Consider the following 19,849-nt stretch of genomic DNA (forward strand, 5'->3'; position numbering starts at 1 on the left):
CGTCACGCGCCTGCGCAGTCCCGCCTCTCTTATCTCCGATGATAAGAAAAAATCAAAATGGCTCCCGCCGCACTCCTGCTCCGATTCTCAGACTACCTTCTCCGAATGATGGCTGACCCGACTGTATGAAGATACTAGTCATAATGCGACAGAATATATGACTGAAGTTTGGATCTGGGTAGCAAATTGGTTTCACCTTCTCAAAAGCTTCACAGAATTTTTTTCTGTGTCGTAGGGAGACAGTTAGCCTGAGTCTTTAAATTGATCCAGCCCATCATGATGTTTCCTGGAATAGAGGGTTGGAGTTATAAAGAGAGATTGGATGACTGAGTTTATTCTCAGTAGAATGTATGAAACTGGAGGATAATCCAGAAGAGGTTAGAAAATTCTCGGGGTGCAGGTTGGATAGTTAGCCAGAATCTTTTTTCCAGAGAAGGTGAGTCTAGTCCAGAAGACGCAGGTTGAATGTGAGAGGGGAGAACACTAAAGGAGATCTTCAGGTTTTCAAACAAAGGACAGTGTTATCTCTATTGAGCTGCTGGCGGGTGCTGTACATCCAGCTACAGGTATTTACTAAAGGGGTATGGGTAAATACAGTTAGTGTAGATAGACGTTGCGGACAGCATGAAGAAGAGGGCTGAAAGCACCTATTCTTTGTGCTGTACATTTCTATTGATCCTGTGAAAATTCCCAGAGGTAGCTGCAAATTTGATTCACTGATCTATTGGCAGAGAGTAGGGTGGATGGCAGGGGAGCTACATGGCCTCAGGTCATTGTGGCCTCAAGCTGATGTGCTGCCTGTTTACAGCTGCCAGAAGGGCGGCGTTTGAGCCACTGAGCTCCACAGGGGGTGGCGTGACACGGCGTCCAGACTGGAGTTGGTGCTGCACCGCGCGCCCCCCCCCCCACCTCCCACCAATGTCCACTCGGCAGAGGTCAAGCTGTGTTGTGGTTGACTGCATACTTCAGGTCTGGACTATTTTTTTGTGTGGCTATATCGCATATCTTTATGTGCTTGCAGTATTGTATATGCTGTGTGTGCTTTGTGCTGTGTGTGACTGTTAGTACTATGTTTTGCACCTTGGCTCCGGAGCTACACAGTCTCATTTGGCTGTATTCATGAGTACAGTATTCCTGTACGGCTGAATGACCATTAAACTTGAATTGAATTGAATTTCCTCATCATAATGTTCAACCATCGGAGCCTCACCACTTCATCAGATCCCAAACCATCCAGACCCAGACCACCCCAGGCCCACAGCATCCCGGCCCAGACCATCCCGGCCCAGACCACCCCAGGCCCACAGCATCCCGGCCCACAGCATCCCGGCCCACAGCACCCCAGGCCCACAGCATCCCGGCCCAAACCATCCAGACCCAGACCACCCCAGGCCCACAGCATCCCGGCCCAGACCATCCCGGCCCAGACCACCCCAGGCCCACAGCATCCCGGCCCACAGCATCCCGGCCCAGACCATCCCGGCCCAGACCATCCCGGCCCACAGCATCCCGGCCCACAGCACCCCAGGCCCATAGCATCCCGGCCCACAGCATCCAGACCCAGACCATCCCAGGCCCACAGCATCCAGGCCCACAGCATCCCGGCCCAGACCATCCCGGCCCACAGCATCCCGGCCCACAGCACCCCAGGCCCATAGCATCCCGGCCCAAACCATCCAGACCCAGACCACCCCAGGCCCACAGCATCCCGGCCCACAGCATCCCGGCCCAGACCATCCAAGCCATAACCACCCCAGCCAAAACCATCCAGACCCAGACCACCCCAGGCCCATAGCATCCCGGCCCAGACCATCCCGGCCCAGACCACCCCAGGCCCACAGCATCCCGGCCCACAGCATCCCGGCCCAGACCATCCCGGCCATAACCACCCCAGCCAAAACCATCCAGACCCAGACCACCCCAGGCCCACAGCATCCCGGCCCACAGCATCCCGGCCCAGACCATCCCGGCCATAACCACCCCAGCCAAAACCATCCAGACCCAGACCACCCCAGGCCCATAGCATCCCGGCCCAAACCATCCAGACCCAGACCACCCCAGGCCCACAGCATCCCGGCCCACAGCATCCAGGCCCAGACCATCCCGGCCATAACCACCCAGGCCCGGGCCATCCAGGCCCATAGCATCCCGGCCCAAACCATCCAGACCCAGACCACCCCAGGCCCACAGCATCCCGGCCCAGACCATCCCGGCCCAGACCATCCCGGCCCACAGCATCCCGGCCCACAGCACCCCAGGCCCATAGCATCCCGGCCCACAGCATCCAGACCCAGACCATCCCAGGCCCACAGCATCCAGGCCCACAGCATCCCGGCCCAGACCATCCCGGCCCACAGCATCCCGGCCCACAGCACCCCAGGCCCATAGCATCCCGGCCCAAACCATCCAGACCCAGACCACCCCAGGCCCATAGCATCCCGGCCCAGACCATCCCGGCCATAACCACCCCAGCCAAAACCACCCAGGCCCAGGCCATCCAGTCCATGCCTTCTTATTGTTCTACCTTCAGGCAGGAGGTACAGAAACCCTAGGCCCCACTGCACCAGGTTTAGGAACGGTTATTACCCTGCAACCACCAGGCTCCTGAACTAGTGTGGATAACTTCAATCATCACCACTCTGAACTGATTTTATGACCTATGGACTCACATTTAAGGACTCTTTACCACTCCTGTTCTCAGCATTCTATTTGCTCTGTTTATCTTCTTTTATCATTGGTTCTTTGTCAGTCTTTGTCTGTTTATGTATAGTTTATCATAAATTCAATTGTATTTCTTTTTTTCTCTACAAATTCCTGCAAGAAAATTAATCCCAAGGTAGTACTTTGTTAATAAATTTACTTTGGACATGACAAATTCTGAACCAGTGCTGCTGAATGACAATTGGTTGACATGCAGAGGGTAGGCCATACAGGGTTTAATGTGAAGTAGAATGCTGGAGCTGCAGGGTCACTGAAAGAACTTGGGCTGAACTAGTGCTGGGTGGATACTTAATGGGGGACAGGACTAAGTTAAATGAATTTGTGCCCTCTGTGAAGTTGATGGATGTCTGTATTTGAATACCAATTTCACCGATTTAGCAGTTTGTGCTGTGTGTAAACTAAATCAGCATATCTCTCAGTTAATCAACAGGTACTTATCTGCACAGAATGAAAAAATAAAGGATAAAGGGAACAAGGACACAGAGAGGTTTTACACCATGTGGGCTCTCAAGCATTGCTTGCATGAAATGTACCTTGTTTTTAAATAGGTAACAGTGGCACCTTTTGCAGTGAGGACCTACAAGGACAGGGACTATACTCCCTGTTACTATTGATGGTGGGGACATGGATGTGGATGTGGTGAGGACCTACACGTACCTGGGGGTGCACCTGGATGACAGTCTTGAATGGAGCACCAACACAGAGGCTGTGTACAAGAAGGGCCAGAGTCACCTCTACTTCCTGAAGAGACTGAGGTCCTTTGGAGTATGCAGGCCTCTCCTTCACATGTTCTTATCGCCAGTACAATCTCCTATGTGGTGGTGTGCTGGGGCAATGGTATCAACATGGGTGACGCCAACAGTCTCAATGAATTGATTAGAAAGGCTGGCTTGTTATAGGAGTCAAACTGGACACACCGGAGGCTGTGGTAGAACAAAGGAGCCTACAGAAATTTCTGGCAATTCTGGACAATGTTTCTCACCCTCTGAATGCCATCTTGGCTGAACAGAGGAACACTTTTAGAAATAGACTATGACTACTGCGCTGCTCCAAAGTGTTATATGAAGTCATCCCTACCCTCGGCCATTAGGTTCTAAGTGATAATACCCTCCTGTTAGACTGTTTGAGGTAACTTATTTTTTATTCTTTCTTGTTTCTCTTCTAATATTTGTCTATTTGCACTTGTAGTGCTGCTGTGCTGCTGTGGCACTCGTTTTCTTTGGGATCAACAAAGTATGTGTCTATCTATCTATACTGAGAAATACGTGTATTTATGGCTACAGTTCTTCTTGCTTTTGGCTCCTTCCACAATGATGGAAGAAAAGTGTTGGTGCGCTGAGTCACAGTGGTTACAATTACAAAGGGGATTTGTTCACACTTCACATCTTTTTTACTATTGCTGGATATTAAGAATATCAAGTACTGTAGATCTGCCCCATCAGTCAGCAGCTCAGTAGTGGTGAAGCTGGACTTGTGCACCACGTTGCAGCCTGCTTCAACTACCCGGGGAAGAAGGCATTAGAGGAGGTGCGCGGTCCCACAAACAGACCATACTGTGATCACAAGACCCTGTTGGACATTGGTATTGTGAGTCCGATGGCTGGGGAGCTGCATGGCCTTGTTTGTTGCATGGACCAGGCACCCATGCTCTGGGGCCGCCTGTGGCAGCCATCAGGGAAGGAAACACTGGAGCTGGCTGCGTGCTGCTGGATTCTGTGCTGGAGCTGGCTGTGTGCTGCTGGATTCTGTGCTGGAGCTGGCTGCGTGCCGCTGGATTCTGTGCTGGAGCTGGCTGCGTGCCGCTGGATTCTGTGTTGGAGCTGGCTGCGTGCTGCTGGATTCCGTGCTGGAGCTGGCTGCGTGCTGCTGGATTCTGTGCTGGAGCTGGCTGCGTGCTGCTGGATTCTGTGTTGGAGCTGGCTGCGTGCCGCTGGATTCCGTGCTGGAGCTGGCTGTGTGCTGCTGGATTCTGTGCTGGAGCTGGCTGCGTGCTGCTGGATTCCGTGTTGGAGCTGGCTGCGTGCTGCTGGATTCTGTGCTGGAGCTGGCTGCGTGCTGCTGGATTCTGTATTGGAGCTGGCTGCGTGCTGCTGGATTCTGTGCTGGAGCTGGCTGCGTGCCGCTGGATTCTGTGTTGGAGCTGGCTGCGTGCCGCTGGATTCCGTGCTGCAGCTGGCTGTGTGCTGCTGGATTCTGTGCTGGAGCTGGCTGCGTGCGGCTGGATTCTGTGCTGGAGCTGGCTGCGTGCCGCTGGATTCCGTGCTGGAGCTGGCTGCGTGCTGCTGGATTCTGTGCTGGAGCTGGCTGCGTGCTGCTGGATTCTGTGCTGGAGCTGGCTGTGTGCTGCTGGATTCTGTGTTGGAGCTGGCTGCGTGCCGCTGGATTCTGTGCTGGAGCTGGCTGCGTGCTGCTGGATTCTGTGCTGGATTCTGTGTTGGAGCTGGCTGCGTGCTGCTGGATTCTGTGTTGGAGCTGGCTGTGTGCTGCTGGATTCTGTGCTGGAGCTGGCTGTGTGCTGCTGGATTCTGTGTTGGAGCTGGCTGTGTGCTGCTGGATTCTGTGCTGGAGCTGGCTGTGTGCCGCTGGATTCTGTGCTGGAGCTGGCTGCGTGCCGCTGGATTCTGTGTTGGAGCTGGCTGCGTGCTGCTCGATTCTGTGCTGGATTCTGTGCTGGAGCTGGCTGCGTGCTGCTGGATTCTGTGTTGGAGCTGGCTGCGTGCTGCTGGATTCTGTGTTGGATCTGGCTGCGTGCTGCTGGATCCTGTGCTGGAGCTGGCTGCGTGCCGCTGGATTCTGTGTTGGAGCTGGCTGCGTGCCGCTGGATTCTGTGCTGGAGCTGGCTGCGTGCCGCTGGATCCTGTGCTGGAGCTGGCTGCGTGCCGCTGGATTCTGTGCTGGAGCTGGCTGCGTGCCGCTGGATCCTGTGCTGGAGCTGGCTGCGTGCCGCTGGATTCTGTGCTGGAGCTGGCTGCGTGCCGCTGGATCCTGTGCTGGAGCTGGCTGCGTGCCGCTGGATTCTGTGCTGGAGCTGGCTGCGTGCCGCTGGATCCTGTGCTGGAGCTGGCTGCGTGCCGCTGGATTCTGTGCTGGAGCTGGCTGCGTGCCGCTGGATCCTGTGCTGGAGCTGGCTGCGTGCCGCTGGATTCTGTGCTGGAGCTGGCTGCGTGCCGCTGGATTCTGTGCTGGAGCTGGCTGCGTGCCGCTGGATTCTGTGCTGGAGCTGGCTGCGTGCCGCTGGATTCTGTGCTGGAGCTGGCTGCGTGCCGCTGGATTCTGTGCTGGAGCTGGCTGCGTGCCGCTGGATTCTGTGTTGGAGCTGGCTGCGTGCTGCTCAATTCTGTGCTGGAGCTGGCTGCGTGCTGCTGGATTCTGTGCTGGATTCTGTGCTGGAGCTGGCTGTATGCTGCTGGATTCTGTGTTGGAGCTGGCTGCGTGCTGCTCGATTCTGTGCTGGAACTGGCTGCGTGCTGCTGGATCTGTGCTGGGTTAAGGACTGAGCCTTGCTGTTGGTGCTGCCCCCCAGTGTTTGCTTTGAAGAAGACACCCAGGAACTTGGGCTATATTATTACTATTTTTTGTAGCTGTTTGTTTTCTGCTATCATAATTATATAAAACCATAAAACATAGGAGCAGAATTAGGCCATCTGGCCCATCGAATCAGCTTCACCATTCAATCATGGCTGATCCTTTTGTCTTTCAACCCCATTCCCTGGCTTTCTCCCCATATCCTTTGATGCCATGTCCAATCAAGAACTTATCGATCTCTGCCTTAAATACTCCCAACGGCCTAGCCTTTACAACTGCCTGTGGTAATAAATTCCACAAATTCACCACCATCTGGCTGAATAAATTTCTCTGCATCTGTTTTAAATGGATGCCTGAGGCTGTGCCCTCTTGTTCTAGACTCCCCCACCATGAGAAACATCCTTTCCACATCTTCTGTCTAGGCCTTTCAACATTTGATAGGTTTCAGTGAGATCTCCCTCATCCTTCTAAATTCCTGTGACTACAGACCCAGAGCTATCAAAGATTCCTCGTATGATAACCCTTTCATTCCTGGAATCATCCTTGTGAGCCTCCTCTGAACACTCTCCAATGCCAGCACATCTTTTCTTAGATGAGGAGCCCAAAACTGCTCACAATACTCAAGGTGAGGCCTCACCAGTGCCTTCTAGAGTCACAGCATCACATCCTTGCTCTTGTATGAATGCTAACATGGTTTTTGCCTTCCTCACCACTGACTCTGCCTGCCAGTTAACCTTTAGGGTGTTCTGTACGAGGACTCTCAAGTCCCTTTACATCTCAGATATGTGCTGTGTGTGACTGTTGGTTTTGTGTTTTGCACCTTGGCTCCGGAGGGGGCTTGTTTCGTTTCGCTGTATTAATGTGTGGTTGAATGTCAATTAAACTTAAAATTGAGCTTAAATTTGATCTTGACTTTGAACTTCCAAGCTCTTCTGGGGACCTCAGCAAGATGAGTCAGTTCAATGTGGGATTATTTACTGAGCCATGAACAGTTCATTGAGGGAAAGGGAAGGAATTGCATTGTGATTTTATTGCCAGTTCTGCTTCCTTGCAGTTACTGGGCACCTTAGAATATATAAAGCAATAACTACTCTCTGATCAGAGGTGATTCTATTTGCACAACATGTAATTTGCTAGTGCCTGCATACAGGGATTCATGAGTTTCATAGTGCTGATCAAGATGCCTTTATATTTTACCAGGCTTCAATACCAGTTGTGTACTAACAGGAGATTGAATGCCAGTTCTCTTTTAAATCTCCTGGGTTGAAATTCACAGGGGTATTGCGGTTATCCATCAATAACAATTAAAGCAAAGGAAAAGCAGGAGATAGCTGATGAATTATAACAAGTAAGATCTCTGCAAACTGAGAATATAAGAGATTCTGTCGATGCTGGAAATCCAGAGCAGCATAAACAGAATGCTGGAAGAATTCAGCAAGTAAGGCAGCATCTATGGAAATGAATAAAGAGTCGATGTTTTGGGCTGTGACCCTTCATCAAGACTGGAAAAGAAAGGCGGGGGGCAGATGCCAGAATAAGATGACGGGGGTGGTGGTGTGGGGTGGGTGTACAGGAAAAGGAGTGCAAGCTAGAAAATGAGAGGCGAAGCTAGGTGGGTGGGGGAGGAGTGATGACGTAAGAAGCTGGGAGGTGATAGGTGGGAAAGGTAAAGGGCTGGAGAAGAAGGAATCTGATCAGAGAGGATAGTGGACCACGCGAGACAGGGAAGGAGGAGAGGTACCAGGGGGAGATGATAGGCTGGTAAGAAGAAGAGAAGAGGTAAGAGGAGAGCAAGAGTGGATGATTGAACAAGAGGGAAGGAGGAAGGGGCAAGTTACTGGAAGCTGAAGAAATTGATGTTCATGCCATCAGTTTGCAGGTTACCTGGATGGAATATAAGGTGTTGCTCCTCCAACCAGAGAGTGGCCTCATTGTGGCAGAAGAAGAGGCCATTGACCAACATGTCAGATTAGGATTGGGAATTGGAATTAAAATGGTTGGCCACTGGGAAATCCTATTTTTTGTGGATGAAGTGAAGGTGCTTGGTAAAGCAGTCCTCCAATCTGCGTCGGGTCTCACCATTATAACCATATAACAATGACAGCACAGAAACAGGCCATCTTGGCCCTTCTAGTCCGTGCTGAACTCTTACTCTCACCTAGTCCCACCAACCTGCACTCGGCCAATAACCCTCCATTCCTTTCCTGTCCATATATCTATCCAATTTAACTTTAAACAACAACATCGAACCTGCCTCAACCACTTCTGCTGGAAGCTTGTTCCACACAGCTACCACTCTCTGAGTAAAGAAGTTCCCCCTCATGTTACCCTGAAACTTTTGCCCTTTAACTCTCAACTCATGTCCTCTTGTTTGAATCTCCCCCATTCTCAATGGAAAAAGCCTATCCACGTCAACTCTATCAATCCCCTTCATAATTTTAAACACCTCTATCAAGTCTCCCCTCAACCTTCTATGCTCCAAAAAAAAAAGACCTAACTTGTTTAACCTTTCTCTGTAACTTAGGAGATGAAACCCAGGCAACATTCTAGTAAACCTCCTCTGTACTCTCTCAATTTTATTGACATCTTTCCTATAGTTCGGTGACCAGAACTGTGCACAATGCTCCAAATTTGGCCTTACCAATGCCTTATACAATTTCAACATTACATCCCAACTCCTATACTCAATGCTCTGATTAATAAATACCAGCATACCAAAAGCTTTCTTCACCACCCTATCCACATGAGATTCCACTTTCAGGGAACTATGCACCATTATTCCTAGATCCCCCTGTTCTACTGCATTCTTCAATGCCCTACCATTTACCCTTAACTAATCTTAAACTAATGGTATTGTGATCACTGGACCCGAAGTGCTCCCCAACACATACCTCCGTCACCTGCCCTATCTCATTCCCTAACAGGAGATCCAACACTGCCCCTTTTCTAGTTGGTACCTCTATGTATTGCTGCAAAAAACTATCTTGTACACATTTGACAGAATCCAAACCATCCAGCCCTCTTACGGAATGGGCTTCCCAGTCTATGTGTGGAAAATTAAGATCTCCCACAATCACAACCTTGTGCTTACTACAAATATCTGCTATCTCCTTACAAATTTGCTCCTCTAGTTCTCGGTCCCCATTAGGTGGTCTATAATACACCCCTATAAGCGTCACTACGCCTTTCCTATTCCTCAATTCCACCCAAATAGCCTCCCTGGACGAGTCCACTAATCTATCCCGCCAGAGTACCACTGTTATATTTTCTCTGACAAGCAATGCAACACCTCCCCCTCTTGCTCCTCCTATTCTATCACACCTGAAGCAACGAAATCCTGGAATATTTAATTGCCAATCACACCCTCCTGCAACCACGTTTCACTACAACATCATATTTCCAGGTATCAATCCATGCTCGAAGCTCATCCACCTTTCTTACAATGCTCCTAGCATTAAAATAGATGCATTTAAGAAACTCTCCACCTCCCACTCTCTGTTTATCCTTAATAGTGCAAACAACTTTGTTATCTTTTTCTTCCTTGTCCCCTACATCTTTGGTCTGAGTGCTCCTGATCTCTGTCCCCCGCCTATCCTCCCTCACACACTGTCTACCTGCTTTCTCTATTTGTGAACTAACCTCCTCTCTCTGAGTCTCTTTAATTTGATTCCCACCCCCCAACCATTCTAGTTTGAAGTCACCTCAGTAGCCCTCGCAAATCTCCCTGTCAGGATATTGGTCCCCATAGGATTCAAGTGTAACACGTCCTTTTTGTACAGGTCACACCTGCGCCAAAAAAGGTCCCAATGATCCAAAAATTGAATCCCTGCCTCCTGCTCCAATCCCTCAGCCACGCATTTATCCTCCACCTCATTGCATTCCTACTCTCACTGTCACGTAGCACAGGCAGTAATCCCAAGATTACTACCTTTGCAGTCCTTTTTCTCAACTTCCTTGCTAACTCCCTATATTCTCCTTTCAGGACCTCTCCCCTTTTCCTACCTATGTCATTGGTACCTATATGTACCACGACCTCTGGCTCCTCTCCCTCCCATTTCAGGATATCTTGGATGCGATCAGAAACATCCCAGACCCTGGCACTAGCGAGGCAAACTACCATCCGGGTCTCCGGACTGCATCCACAGAATTGCCTATCTGACCCCCTAACTATCGAGTCCCCTATTACTACTGCCCTCCTCTTCCTTTCCCTACCCTTCTGAGCTACAGGGCCTGACTCTGTGCCTTCACCAAAGCCAGCACATTCTTTTCTTAGTTAAGGGGAATTATAGAGGAGGTCGCATCTCTTCTAGCTTGTACTTCTATCCCTCTCCACAACTTCTTATTCTGGCATCTTCCCCCTTCCTGTCCAGTCCTGATGAAGGGTCTCGGTCTGACACATCGACTGTTTATTTATTTCCATTGATGCTGCCCGACCTGCTGAGTTCCTCCAGCATTCTGTAAATTGGGAATTGGGAAGGAGGAAATCAGAAAAATCACCTGGGAAATCGCCTCATCTTTCATCTAAAAAGAACAGATAGTGAGATAGTTTATAGAGTCATAGAGCACTGCCGCAGAGAAACAGGCCTTTTGGCCCATCTAGTCCATGCTAAACTGCTTTCCTGCCCAGTCCAATCAACCCACACCTGGACCACAACCCTCCATATTCCTCTCATGCATGTACCTGTCCAAACTTCTCTTCAAAGTTGCAACTGAATTTCTCTGAGGGAAGTAGTTCCCCCTCAGGTTCCCTTAAACATTTCACCTTTCATTCTGAATCTACACCATCTAATTCTTCTATCACCCAACCTCTAGAGAGAAAGCTTGCATCTATTTACCCTACTTATACCTCCCAAAGCTCTGGGAATAAATTCCCAACACATTTATCCTTTCCCTATATCTCAGGCCCTCAAGTCCCAGTAACATCCTTATCAATTTCCTTTGCACTGTTTCAAGCTTATTGATATCTTTCCTGTAGTTGAATTGCAAACAAAAATGGTCTCACAAACATCTAATACAATTTTAACATAACATTTGAAACTCTTGTACTCAAGGCTAATGTACCTAAAACTCTTTTACAATCTTATCTACCTGTGGCTTTATAAGGATTGGTCAGACTGCATGTGGAGTATTGTGAGCAGTTTTAGGCTGCTTAACTATGAAAGGAATGTGCTGGCTTTGGTGGAGGTTCATGAAATGATGCTGGGAAATGAAAGGGTTAACATATGAGGAGCGTTTGATGGCTCTGTGCCTGTACTAGCTGGAGTTTAGAAAAATCAGCATCAGATTTGCTATCACTGGCATATGCCATGAAAGTTGTTGTTTTGTGACAGCAATATATAATAACAAAATCTTTAAATAACAATAAGAAATATATATGAAATAAGTGCGCAGAAAGGAGTAAAACATAGAGAGGTAGTGTCCACAGTCCAGTTCAGAAACCTGTTGGAGTAGGTGAAGAAGTTGTTCCTGAAATGTCGTATGTTTTCAGCTTCCTGTACCTCCTCCTTGGTGGTACCATTGAAAAGGGGGCATCCTGAGTGATGAGTGTCCTTAGTGATAGATACTGCCTTTTTGAAGCTATCCTCAATACTACGGAGACTAATGCCCATGATGGAGCTGGCTGAGATTGTAACTTTCTGCAGCTTCTTGTGATCCTGTGAAGTGGTCTCTCCACACCAAAGGATGATGGGGCATCTACTGAAAGCTATCAACTGTTGAAAGGTCTCGATAGAGTAGACATGGAGAAGATATTTTCAGTAGTAGGAGAGTCTAGCACTAAAAGGCACAGCTTCAGAGTATAATGACCTCCCTTTAGAATAGAGATGAGAAGGAATTTCTTTAGCCAGTGGGTGGTGAACCTGTGGAATTCATTGCTATAAATGGCTCTGGAGGCCAAGTCATTGGGTATATTTAAAGTGGAGATTGATAGATACTTGAATAGCGATGGTATCAAAGGATATGAGGAAAAGGCAGAAGAATAGGGCTGAGAGGGATTATAAATCATTCATGATGAATGGTGGAGCAGACTCAATGGGCCAAGTGGCCTAAATCTGCTCCTATGTCTTATGGTCTACCTGTGGAAACACTGTTAAGGAATTCTGCATCTGTATTCCTGTATCTGTTTGTTCTACCACACACATCTGCACCCTACCATTCATTGTGTATGTCCTTGCTTTGTTTTTCCTGTCGAAGTGCAACACCTCACACTTGTCTGTATTAAATTCTATGTGCCATTTCTTCCCCCAATTTTCCAGCTGCTGCAGATCATACTGCAAACTTTGACAGCCTTCCTCGCTGTCCACTACATCTTTAATCTTGGTGTCATTCTCAAATTTGCTGATCAAGTTTACCACACTATCATTGAAATCATTAATTTAGATGATAAACAACAACAGACCCTGCACTAATTCCTGAGAACCAGGTCTCCAGTCAGAGAAACAGCCACCTACCACCACTCTTTGGCTTCTCCTGCTAAGCCAGCTCTGAATCAAATTTAATTTCTGGACCAGCCTCACATGCAGAACTTTGTCAAAAGCCTTGCTGAAGTCTACGTAGACAATACCTACCAGCTTTCCTTCGTAAACCTTCTTGCTAATCTCCTAAAAACTCTATAAGATTGGTTAGACATAATTTACTATGCATAAACCCATGTTGACTGTCCCTATTCAGGCATGTCTACCCAAATACCTACATATATCTTATCCTTAGAATACCTTCCAATAGTTTTCCCTCAGGCTCACTGACCTGTAATTTTGCAGCTTATTCTTAGAGCCTTTCTTGAACACTGAAACAATACCTGCTATCCTGCAGTCCCCTGGCACCTCATATATAGCTAACCACATTTTTTTTATTGATATACAGTGTCAATATTGATATATATTGATATATCAGCCCTTCTGACTGATCAAGCCATGCAACCCAGCAATACAATTTAATCCTAGCCTAATCATGGGATGCTTTACAATGACTAATTAACCTACTAACCGGTATGTCTTTGGACTGTGGGAGGAAACTGGAGCACCTAGAGTAAACTCACGTATTCATAGGGAGAACATACAAAAAGGCAGCGTCAGGAGTTGAACCCTGGTCCCCTGTGCTGTAAAGTGTTGTGCTAACCACTGGGCTACCATGCTCTTTAAAATAATTTTGCCAAGGCCCCTGCAGTTTCTGCATTAGCCTGTCATAAGGCCTGATGTGCCACCTTGTTAGGCCTTGGAAATTTATCCCCCCTAATTTACCACAAGACAACATGCGCCTCCTCATCTGTAATCTGAATATGATCCATCATTTTGTTATTCTTTTGCCTCAGTTCTATAAACCAGTACAGATGCAAAAACTTCATTTCAGATCTCTCCCATCTCTTTTAGCTCCAAGCATAGATGGCCACATTGATCTTAAAGTGGAACAATTCAGTCCCTTGCTATCCTTTTTGTCCTTAATATATCTATAGAAGCCTTTGGAATTCTCTTTTACCTTGTCTGCCAGAGCAGCCTCATTTCCTCTTTTAGCCCCACTGATTTCTCTCTTAAGTATTCTCTTGCATTTCCTATACTCCTCAACTGCCTCATTCGATCCCAACTGCCTATACCTGCTATGCATCTCCTTCTTCTTAACCAGGACCTTAATGTCCCTTGAAAACCAAGGTTCCCTAAATCTGTTAGCCTTTCTTTTTATTCTATCAGGCATGTATGAAATCTGTATTCTCAGTCAAGAAGGTCCACTTACCAAGCATAGGTTGTTGCTGGAAAACAGCCTATCCCAATCCATTCCTGCCATAACTCTCCAGTCCTGACGAAGGGTTCCGGCCCGAAACATTGACTGATCGTTTCCACGGATGCTGCCCGACCTGCTGAGTTCCTCCAGCGTGTTGTGAGTGTTGCTTTGAACCCAGCATCTGCAGAGTATTTTGTGTTTATAACTCTCCTGCTGCCGTCAAGAATGGCCTTTCTCCGATTTAGAATCTCACCCCGAGGACCAATCACATCCTTATCCAGAATTACTTTGAAACTAATGGAATCATAATCACTACCCTACACACACTTTTGACATCTGCCCTGTCTCCTTCCCCAAGAATTAATCTAGTATCACACCCTCTCTGGTTTGGACCTCTACATATCGATTAAGAAATTTTTCTTCAGCACCTTCAATAAACTATCCCTTTCAGTCCTTTTACAGAATGGGAGTCCCAATTAGTATGTAGAAAGTTAAAATCACCTACTATCACAACTTTATTTTTCTTGCAGCTGATTGCAATCCCTGTACAGGTTTGCTCCCCTTAAATACCACTACTGAGAGAGGTCTATAACATAAAACCACTAACATGGTCATCCCTTTCTTATTCCCCAGTTCTACATAATACATTGGTTTTAATTTTGTATTTTTTTCTGGGTTTGGGTATGGTACAATTAGATGAAAAAATATCAATAGGTGGGGTAGAGAGAGAAGAGGAAACTCTAGACTTGCTTTAACAATTGTCAATGGAAAATGCTAAAAGAGATTATTAAAGATGCTGTAGAAAGACATTGAGCATAATACATGTTAATCAGGCAAAGTTATATGAAAGGGAAATATTTTTGATGAATTTATTGGAGTTCTTTGAAGAAGTGATATGTGCTGTTGATAAAAGGGAACCAATAGGTACACTACCGATGGATTTCTAAAAATACTCACTATAACACTGCGTCAAAGATAATTGTAGAATATGAAAACTCATGGATAGGATGTAACATATTGAAGTAGACAGAAGTTTGACAGGCTGACAGAAAAAGGAGAAAACATAAATAGACCCTTTTCTGGCTGCCAAAATGTTAAGAATGGTGTGCTGCAGAGATTGGTGATCAAACCTCAGATTCTTCTAATTCATACAGAACTTTGATAAGGGACTGAAGGTGTGATTGCTAAATTTAGTGATAGCCAAGGATGTAGGAAGGTAAATTGTGGAGAGGACATAAGGAGGGATGTACAGTAAATGTTTCAGAGAGTGGACAAAGATCCAGTAAATGGAGTGAAAAGTTAGAAAATGTGAATTGTCCATTTTGACAGTGAAAAACAAATAAATATATGTTAAATGTTGAGAGTTTGCAGTTCTGAGACTCAGAGGGATTTGCTAGTATATAAGTACAGCAAGTAATGAGCGAGATTATGTCTAGCATTGTGCAGAGGTTTAGTCTCCCTTTTAAAACAGGACATATTTGCTATGTAGAAGATTTATTGGACTGGTTCTAGCACTATCAAGTTTGCTGCATGAGGACAGATTATATGGACTAAAACTGTTTTCTCTAGTGTTTTGAGAAATGAGAGAAGATCACATTAAAACTTACAAAGTTCTTACAGGGCTTCCCCAGTTGGTTCCATCTGCCCATCTTCCCCTCTCTATCTGGTTCCATGTTTCACCTACAGCCTTGATACTGTTACCTTCCCTCTTCCTTCCTGGTCCTGTTGCAGGATATCAACATGAAACATTGACTTACACTTTCTGCCTCCACAAATAGTCCATGAACCCTGAATTCTTCCAGTGATCTGTTTTTCTTTGCATCTGTCAGGGTTGGGAAGTGTGAAAGAAAACTTGATTGAATTATATAAGATGCTGAAAGATCTTGAAAGAATGGATGTGAAAAGAATACTTCCCCTCTGAGTGAATCTACAAAGAACTAGAAGTCACTGTTTACGAGATGGGGTGAAATTGTTTCCTGTCAGTGGGTCACGAGTCACTGGAATCCCCTACAATACTAGCACTTAAATATTATGAAGGCAGAGTGAATTAGAGGGCTGAAAGATTGTTGTGGGCAGATGAGAATGTGCATTGAGTTTGGAATCAGATCTATCAGTTATGTTTGACAGCTGCCTGGCCTGTTCCTGCTGCTGGTAAATGGAATGCTAGTCAGTAGGAGGCCTTTTTCTGAATGCTGTTGAACCTCTTGACTGTTGTTGGAACTTTACTCATTCAGATGAGCTGAGTGAGTGTATTTCATCACATTTCCAAGTTTTGCATTTTAGGAAGAAGAAAGGTTTTGGAAGGTTTGGGGGTAAGTTGTCAGCAACATTCCCTCTAATTATTTTAACAGCTATGTGGATCAACCATTGCTCTGAGCAGGAAATTTTTACATGATCTGAGAATTGCAGCTGTAAAAAACAATTTTTACACAGCCTGAAAATTTTATATTATTTCATATTAACATTGTATAAAAGAACATTCCAGCTGTGCAGCAACAAAGGCTTTGTGCGCAGGAGCATTTCAGTTTAGAGGGAACAGTGGTCCCTAACCATAGGAAACCCTGTTCCAGATATACTCTTTTTAAGGACCTAGATATTACTGCCAAGGCTAGGATTTGTTGTCCATCTCTAACATGCTTGAGAAGGTGGTAATGAACCATCTTCTGGAATCCTGAGGTCCTTCAGATGAAGGTCCTCCATAGTGCTGTTGAGTGGGAAGTCCCAGCCCTTTAAATCCAGGGATAATGAAGGATTTGTAGTACAAGTACAAATTAGGATTGTGTGAGAGTAAGAAGGGAACTTGCAGCTAGTGGTACTTGCATGTGCCTACTGTCATTCCCTTCCTGGAAGCATATGTAAAACAATTGTGAGATCCTCTCAGGGTAGGATGGGCAAGTAACTGCAGTGATGTAGTAGGCAGTCTGCACTGTGGCCGTGGAGGAGCGAATGAATGCTTATGGTAGCAGAAGGAACACAAGACAAAAAGATGTTTTGACCTGGATACTGTGAAGCTTCTCTGAAGTTGGATTTGCACTCATCCAGGAAAGTTGAGAGATTGTACTTTGCAGATAGAAACATAAACATAGAAAATAGGTGCAGGAGTAGGCCATTCGGCCCTTTGAGACTGCACTGCCATTCAGTATGATCATGGCTGATCATCCAACTCAGAACCCTGCACCAGCCCTCCCTCCATACCCCCTGATCCCTTTAGCCACAAGGGCCATATCTAACTCCCTCTTAAATATAGCCAATGAACTGGCCTCAACTGTTTCCTGTGGCAGAGAATTCCACAGATTCACCACTCTCTGTGTGAAGAAGTTTTTCCTAATCTCTGTCCTAAAAGGCTTCCCCTCTATCCTCAAACTGTGGCCCCTCGTTCTGGACTTCCCCAACATCGGGAACAATCTTCCTGCATCTAGCCTGTCCAATCCCTTTAGGATCTTATACGCTTCAATCAGATCCCCCCTCAATCTTCTAAATTCCAACGAGTACAAGCCCAGTTCATCCAGTCTTTCTTCATATGAAAGTCCTGCCATCCCAGGAATCAATCTGGTGAACCTTCTCTGTACTCCCTCTATGGCAAGAATGTCTTTCCTCAGATTAGGGGACCAAAACTGCACACAATACTCCAGGTGTGGTCTCACCAAGGCCTTGTACAACTGCAGTAGTACCTCCCTGCTCCTGTACTGGAATCCTCTTGCTATAAGTGCCAGCATACCATTCACCTTTTTCACTGCCTGCTGTACCTGCATGCCCACTTTCAATGACTGGTATATAATGACACCCAGGTCTCGTTGCACCTCCCCTTTTCCTAATCGGCCACCATTCAGATAATAATCTGTTTTCCTGTTTTTGCCACCAAAATGGATAACTTCACATTTATCCACATTAAATTGCATCTGCCATGAATTTGCCCACTCACCCAACCTATCCAAGTCACCCTGCATCCTCTTAGCATCCTCCTCACAGCTAACACTGCCACCCAGCTTCGTGTCATCCGCAAACTTGGAGATGCTGCATTTAATTCCCTCATCCAAGTCATTAATATATATTGCAAACAACTGGGGTCCCAGCACTGAGCCTTGCGGTACCCCACTAGTCACTGCCTGCCATACTGAAAAGGTCCCGTTTATTCCTACTCTTAGCTTCCTGTCTGCCAACCAATTCTCTATCCACATCAATACCTTACCCCCAATACCGTGTGCTTTAAGTTTGCACGCTAATCTCCTGTGTGGGACCTTGTCAAAATCCTTTTGAAAATCCAAATATACCACATCCAGTGGTTCTCCCCTATCCACTCTACTAGTTACATCCTCAAAAATTTCTGTGAGACTCGTCAGACATGATTTTCCTTTCACAAATCCATGCTGACTTTGTCCGATGATTTCATCGCTTTCCAAATGCGCTGTTATCACATCTTTGATAACTGACTCCAGCAGTTTCCCCACCACCGATGTTAGGCTAACCGGTCTATAATTCCCCAGTTTCTCTCGCCTTCCTTTTTTAAAAAGTGGGGTTACATTAGCCACCCTCCAATCCTCAGGAACTAGTCCAGAATCTAAAGAGTTTTGAAAAATTATCGCTAATGCATCCACTATTTCTTGGGCTACTTCCTTAAGCACTCTGGGATGCAGACCATCTGGCCCTGGGAATTTATCTGCCTTTAATCCCTTCAATTTACCTAACACCACTTCCCTACTAACATGTATTTCCCTTAGTTCCTCCATCTCACTGGACCCTCTGTCCCCTAATATTTCTGGAAGATTATTTATGTCCTCCTTAGTGAAGACAGAACCAAAGTAATTATTCAATTGGTCTGCCATGTCCTTGCTCCCCATAATCAATTCACCTGTTTCATTCTGTAAGGGACCTACATTTGTCTTAACCAATCTTTTTCTTTTCACATATCTATAAAAGCTTTGACAGTCAGTTTTTATGTTCCCTGCCAGTTTTCTCTCATAATCTTTTTTCCCCTTCCTAATTAATCCCTTTGTCCTCCTCTGCTGAGCTCTGAATTTCTCCCAGTCCTGACAATCTCACTTGAGTACCAGGAGGTGAATCACTCACTGCAGGTCACTAGCCTCCAAACTGCTCTTGCAGCCAGTTTTTATGTGGGTGACTCAGTTGAGTTTCTGGTGAATTGTGACCACCAGGATATTGACCGTGGGTAACACAGCGATGGTAGTGCTATTGAAATTAAGAGTAAGAAGTTAGATCTCTCCTGTTGGAGGTGTGCTAGCCAGACCCTTTTGTGGCATGCATGGTATTTATCAGCATCCATTCGGTTGTTGTCTGGGTCTTGCTGCATGCAGGCACAAGGTTCCTCATTTGCTGAAACTAAGTGTGATGAGACCGGAATCCAAATGGTCCAGGATAAATCCAAATGTGCATTCATAGGCAGTTTATTGGGAAGTGAATTTGATAGTGCTAGCAGCATCACCTTGTTGGTGATTGAATATGATTTTGTTTTTGTTAAGTATGTAATATTTCAGTAATATTGTAAATACATTTTTTGATTAAGTATTCATTGTTGTTTATATAATTCATTATGATTATATGTAAAAATAAATGAACTGAAAATGTCATGACGCTACCACGTGAAACATGCATGACTCACTGAAAGTAAAAGATGAAGTTGGATTCCCATTCCCTGCTCTCTTGTTTTCCTTTGAATTAGTGCAAAGTTTTAACAATGGCGATGAGAAGTTTTTAAGATGAACCTGAGGTGGCTATCGACCTGTTGAAGCGCAGTGAAATAGGTGAGTTAGAAGAAAGCGCAACGAGAGACTGTTAAGTTACAAAAATGGGAGAAAATTGAAGAATTCAGGGTTCATAAATAGTTAGCACCAGGTGATAATAATCACAAAAAAATCAGAAATGGCCAGTTACA

General features: G+C 46.2%; 1 protein-coding gene and 1 long non-coding RNA gene across 3 annotated transcripts in view; one reads left to right on the top strand and one right to left on the bottom strand.

Moving 5' to 3' along the window:
* The window catches only part of LOC140204068 (connector enhancer of kinase suppressor of ras 2), an 807,212-nt gene that overhangs the window by 160,750 nt on the left and 626,613 nt on the right, over positions 1-19,849 (top strand). The gene's annotated exons all lie outside the window — the stretch shown is intronic.
* LOC140204069 (uncharacterized) overlaps positions 1-19,849 on the bottom strand; it is a 115,978-nt gene that overhangs the window by 17,753 nt on the left and 78,376 nt on the right. For both annotated transcript variants that reach the window (XR_011887514.1, XR_011887513.1), the window contains exon 3: positions 13,972-14,140. This is a non-coding gene — a long non-coding RNA (uncharacterized lncRNA). The remainder of the gene's footprint in view (positions 1-13,971; positions 14,141-19,849) is intronic.

The sequence above is a fragment of the Mobula birostris genome, chromosome 10 (genome assembly GCF_030028105.1).
Source record: "Mobula birostris isolate sMobBir1 chromosome 10, sMobBir1.hap1, whole genome shotgun sequence".
NCBI classification, from domain to species: domain Eukaryota; kingdom Metazoa; phylum Chordata; class Chondrichthyes; order Myliobatiformes; family Myliobatidae; genus Mobula; species Mobula birostris.